A 6,000-nucleotide genomic window follows, 5' to 3' on the forward strand; every position below is an offset into this window, starting at 1 on the left:
AGCAGATCAAACGAGTAAAGAATTACGTTATAATTATAAATGGCTTCAACAGCACATTCAGGTCTGTGAGACTCATTCAGACACTGAGCCGTGGCTCTGTGCTACATGCACATATTTCTGCATCTCTGCCATTCAGACACACTTTATATATAGTTTATTTTATGTAGTATTCAATACTGAACTGTACATTTAGTCTTTTTAAAGGCAGCAAGTTTTATTCAGTGTTTTCATAAAAGCCTTATTTTTATCCATTTACTGCTATTAGGAAGAACACGTGAGGTTTAAGACCTGGACCAGTTTGAAACCTTTTGTCCTCCACAGTGGAAAATGGGTGGAAATAAAAATGGGTCTCACTTTAGCCAGCTCCTAATTTTATCAGTTCTGCTCTCAGCGTCTCCTGTATATCTCCTGTATAAATGTTGCACTCAGCTTTGTGGTCTCCAATATCACTGAAATGCAGCCAGATGCTGCTCATTTTGCCTTTTCACTCTTTCCTGACACGCTTGCATTTCAGTACAGCTCCCATTTCTCTGTGTACTGGTCTCTACCACTACCCTTGCTGTCTATGGGACATGTCCTCTTTCACATAATGGTATGATCCCAGTCTGTCTCTTAAAGTGATTGGCCACATGGTTTGCTCATCAGAATAAAACCTCAGCCGTGCTCACATTGATTATCAGCAAGCCTGAAAATTCATCAATATTTGACATATGAAATTATGTCAAGGGCTGGATTTGGCCCACGGGCCATATGTTTGACACCCCTGGTTTACACAGTTTGGTATTCAATGTACAAGTGAGCTAGCTCTCAGCTAACTAGCAGACAAGCTAACTGCTGGGACTGCGTCTTTCTAACAAGAGCGTCAGACACTCAGACTGGTTTCCTTTGTGGATGATGATGTGTTCTCACACTGATCCTTCATGCTGATGCTGCCATCCACCCACTGCTCCTGGATTCCTCATCATCATCTCCATCAGCCCTCACAATACTCCACCTTCTTCAGCTTCATGTTCAGCAGCCTGGATGGACAGTAATTCTTTCCATGGGTTATGGTGGGACATTGAGAGCTGAAGTCAAACAGCAGTGAGAATGAAAGACTGATTCATTTCTATTTAGTCTTGTGATGTGCAGCTTTGTTCAGAGCATTAAGGCCCAGCAAAGATCACTGAGGTCATAGAGTCCTGATGAAACCTGTGTGCTTATAGAAACTGAGACCAGATGAACCAGAATAGAAGGACATTAAAATGAAGTGTCAGCTACACAAAGGCAAAGCTATTCAGTTGTTGCTGTGAGTTATTTAAATGGAGGATGGAGTCAGACTTTAAGCTGCTGGACTCAGTCACTATATCCTGTTGTCCTCATAGAACCTGGACACACAGACTCACCTGTGACACAGTGACACACAGTGTGGGCTACACACACATTAGAAAGTGGATCAGTCACACTTGTGCAATCATTTGTTGTGCTGGGAAACCATGAACACTTTGAATCACATTAATGGCTTTGTTACAGCAACATTCAATCATGAGTTCAAAAGTAGTGCATTGTGTACTTATTTTAATAGTACTGCAGTATGAGAAGTGCAACATTCAGTGTACAGAAACAGATCAGGTGCTTTCTAACAGCAGTGTTCCCTTTAACACAGCAGCAGTTCAAATATTTCTGTCAGTCTGAGCTGAAACATGAATCTAATCAAAGATCAAATCAAAGTTCTTTGCCTCTGCCAGGACGTTAACATTTGATCTAGTTTTTTACAAAGTTCCCTCAGCGTCCAGAGCCACCAACATACCTTTGATCAACAGCAAGTGAACATTTATAAATGTGTGTTTCCAGAACAGGAAGCAGCAGAACTATTGTTCTGTTATCAGGCAGCAGCACAAACGCTCATCAGCTCATTTACTGTGCAGGACTTTGAGTGTGTGAAGTGTGTGTTTGTGCTGGATTTCCTTTGGAGAATCTCAGTCAGAAACCAGACAAAGAAAAACTCTTTCAACAGTCCAGGTTGAGTTGACAACATGAACTGCATTTATCTTCCTCTGACTGACATGTTCTTCCTCCTCTGCACCGAGCCAGCTGCTAAGACTCACAAGCTCATTGACATTTTCTGATGATAAAGAAACTCTCTTCTTCTGCACAATATGAGCAGCAACAGAGAAGAAGCTTTCACAGGTACAGATGTTGCAGCTGTGGCCAAGTACATGTGCTGCATGTTGGAGCAGCACTCTAATGGACAGGCCTCTGTACTGATGGTGGGCTCTGCTCTGTATCCACCACACTGTTCTCAGCTGAGTCTTCCTCCTGTTCACAATCACACTCTGATCAAGCATGTTCATGTTGTAACGCCGTGGCTTTCGTAGTCTCTCCTTTTTCTACAGCTCATGTGTTCTTCTTGTGATGCTGCGTCTTGAGGCTCATACATGCCGTCATTTGTTGATCCTAAGAACGTTCCTCAGACCGACTTCTTCAACAACAGATAACTTTAGTTGTATCAACACTGCCTCCTGGAACAGTTTAAAATGAACATGTCAAAGATCTGTACCTGTCTCCATGTTTCTGTCCCCGCCCCTTTCTTTCTGTCCTGGGTCATGTGAGCGCTGCAGTAGTATTAGGCCCACCCTCAATGCTCCCATTGGCTGAGACGCATAATGACGCCCATTTCAAGCCAGCACTGATCAACATCCCTCCTGTGACCCATGGCTGTTATATTCAGAGCCAGTGAGCACTTTCACAATAATCATGATTTTAAAAACTGTGATTAAAATAATTGCTGATGTTAATCAGTTAATGAGTTAACGAGATTATAACAGGTTAAGTTGCCCTAATAATTAGACTTTGGTGACAAACTGATGTGATCTCCATGTTTCCTTTGTTGGACTGTGGGCGAGTGTCAGAACTGAATGTACTGAGTAACATGTAGAGTTCAAACATGTGTCAGTTCCAGTTTTAGAGCTCTAAAGTGCAGCTATCATGTTAGGAATATGTTAGGAATAGACAGGAACACTGAGCACACTGAGGTCAAATCTTTATTTTACCACTCGCTGCATTCTTGATGTTCATGAATTCAGCAGCTTCATGATTGTCTGCAGCATTAATCTCATATTTCCATTAAAAGTGTTGAATTTGACTGTTTGATGTTCTTTATGATCTCTGGCACCAGTTCATCTGTAGGCTGAGCTCAGTCCATCCATTTAGTGAAATGATGTTTAAAGGTCTCCTTGTTCTGTGAGCGTGCACAGATCCTGAAGCAGAAAGCCTGGGTTAACAGAGAAATGATCATCACTGTGATGATGCTCATCATCTCTGACTGGGATTTGAGGTTTTGTCAAAGCAGCAAAGAAAGCCTGGCTATGTTGGACTGGGTGTGGAAGCAGCTCCCAGTTTGAGTTCAGGAGACAGACGCCCTCTCTACTTTGAAGATCAGCTTCAAACTTTCCTTTTTAATAAAGCTTATAGTTCGAGCTGGATCAGGTGACCCTGAACCATCCCTTAGTTATGCTGCTATAGGCTCAGGCTGTTGGTGGACTTCCCATGATGCTCTGCTTTCTTCTCCCCTCTTTTCACTCCTGATGCTTTTATATGTCACTACTGCATGTCCTTAACTTTTGTCTCTCTATTTTGTTCTTGTCTCTCTGAGCTCATCTCTTCTCTTTCCCCTCACCCTGCAACCAGTCATGGTAGATGCTCCTCCTGGAGCCTGTTTTCACTGGGAGGATCTTTGTGTCAAAGGGAGTTCTTCTTCCCACCATCACCAAGTGCTGCTCACACTGGTGGCGGTTACCTTACACTGTTAAACAGCTTCAGATGACTGTTGTTGTCTGTTGGGTATTGTCACTTATAAATAAAGTTACATTGAATGGATGTAAATGGATAGATGTTATTGTGACAAAGAGAAAACAACTGTTGACAGATAGATTGTTGTTTTGTGTGTCTGCAGTCTGTCAGGCTGTCTGATCACAAAGGAAGGCTGTACTTCTCTGGCCTCCGCTCTGACCTCCAACCCCTCCCATCTGAGAGAGCTGGACCTGAGCTACAATCATCCAGGTGACTCAGGAATGAAGCTGCTGTCGGCTGGACTGAAGGATCCAGGCTGGAGACTGGACACTCTCAGGTATGGAGAGAAAATCTGATAGAGGAGGAAGAGCTGGAAACATTTCCCGTGTCTTTCACTCACTTCCTGTTTGTTTCCTGCAGATGAGACATGAACAATCACACATGCAGGAATATTTTCAGGGACAGACACACTAGTCTAGCTGGATAGTTCATGGATATTTATGTAGGGGTCTCCAAGGAGTCTGTTTGCAGGAACATTTAGGTCACAGGTGTACCTGATATAGATACCAGTGTACCTAATAAAGTGTCAGCTAACATTTGGAAATGGAAGCTTAAATAATGACAAACTGTACATTCACAGCTGAATTCACAATAAATTTGTTCTGAAGTGCACATTTTTCTGTTATTGTTCTCAAACAACAGAATGAGAATGAAATATTGATTCTAACAGGGCCCATAAACAGCATTAGCTTAGCAGCATTAGCTTATCAGCGTTTCTATCATGGTCACAGAAATCTTTAGCAGAGAAAAGTGGCCTACTTAGCAATAACTGCTCAAGTTGTATAAAGAAAGGGAAAACAGTATTAGCATTAGCTGCTAATGGCAGCTTACTTAGCATAAACTCTTCACATCTTTATAATGCAAGGGAAAGGAGTCACTCATGGAAGCCTATTTAGCATTAACGTCTCACATCATTATAAAACAAGAGAAAAGGGTATTAGCATAAGCTACTAATGCTTATTCACCTCAAATTAGCTTTAGCTGCTAATGGTAGCCTACTTAGCATTAACTCCTCACTAATATAATGCTAATTCATATCAAATTAGCATTAGCTGCTCATATTGTTATAAGGAAAGAGAAAACAATATTAGCATTAGCTACTAATAGTTATTCAGCCCTAATTAGAATAAGCCTCTAAAAGCAGCCTACTTAGCATTAACTCCTCACATCGTTGTTACCGAACGGGAAAGAGTATTAGTATTAGCTACTATCATTTTTAATAAGTAAGAGAAAACAGTGTTAGCATTATTGAATAATGCTAATTCACACTAAATTAGAATTACCTATTTACAAGAGCGTACTTAGAATTAGCTGCTCACATTGTTAAAAAGTAAGGGAAAACAGTATTAGTATTAGCACATAATGCTAATTCACGTCAAAGTAGCATTAGTTAATAATGGCAGCCTACTTAGCATTAACTGCTCACTAATATAATGCTAATTCACATCAAATTAGCATTAGCTGCTCACATTGTTAAAAGGGAAAACAATAATAGCATTAGCTGCTAATAATTATTCACCTAATTAGAGTTAGCCCCTAATGGCAGCCTAGTTAGCATTAACTCCTGACATCGTTATAATGCAGGGGAAAAGGGTTACCATTATCGGATAATGCTAATTTACATCAAATTAACAATAGTTAATAATGGTAGACTTCGTATCACTAGCTGCTGTCATTCTTACAAAGCAAAGGAAAACAATATGAGCATTAGCTGCTAATGCTTTTTCATCTAAAATTAGCATTAGCAGCTAATGGCAGCCTACTTAGCATTAACTCCTCACTAATATAATGCTAATTCACGTCAAATTAGCATTAGCTGCTAGCATCAGCCTACCTAGCACTAGCTGTTCACATTGTTAAAAGGGAAGAGAAAACGATATTAGCATTAGCTACTAATAATTATTCACCCCTAATTAGAATTAGCCGCTAATGGCAGTATACTTAGCATTAACTCCTCACATTGTTATAATGTAAGGGAAAAGAATTAGCATTATCTAATAATGTTGACCTTGGCCCACTGGAAAAGTTCAGAACTAAAGATTTAGGAGTGTTTCTCGATAGCTCTTTCTCATTTGAGAAACAAATAAATTCTGTTATTAAAACCAGCTGTAAGGTTTATATTGTTGATTGTCATTTATGCTTAGAAATATTTACTCATATATGCTTAGA

General features: G+C 40.3%; 1 protein-coding gene across 1 annotated transcript in view; it reads left to right on the forward strand.

The window, feature by feature from the left end:
* The window catches only part of LOC146577148 (protein NLRC3-like), a 34,311-nt gene that overhangs the window by 22,670 nt on the left and 5,641 nt on the right, over positions 1–6,000 (forward strand). The gene's annotated exons all lie outside the window — the stretch shown is intronic.

Source organism: Mchenga conophoros, linkage group LG3 (assembly GCF_057382185.1).
Source record: "Mchenga conophoros isolate Kocher_MC1m ecotype Shallow Benthic linkage group LG3, M_conophoros_male_GT1.1, whole genome shotgun sequence".
Classification (NCBI taxonomy): domain Eukaryota; kingdom Metazoa; phylum Chordata; class Actinopteri; order Cichliformes; family Cichlidae; genus Mchenga; species Mchenga conophoros.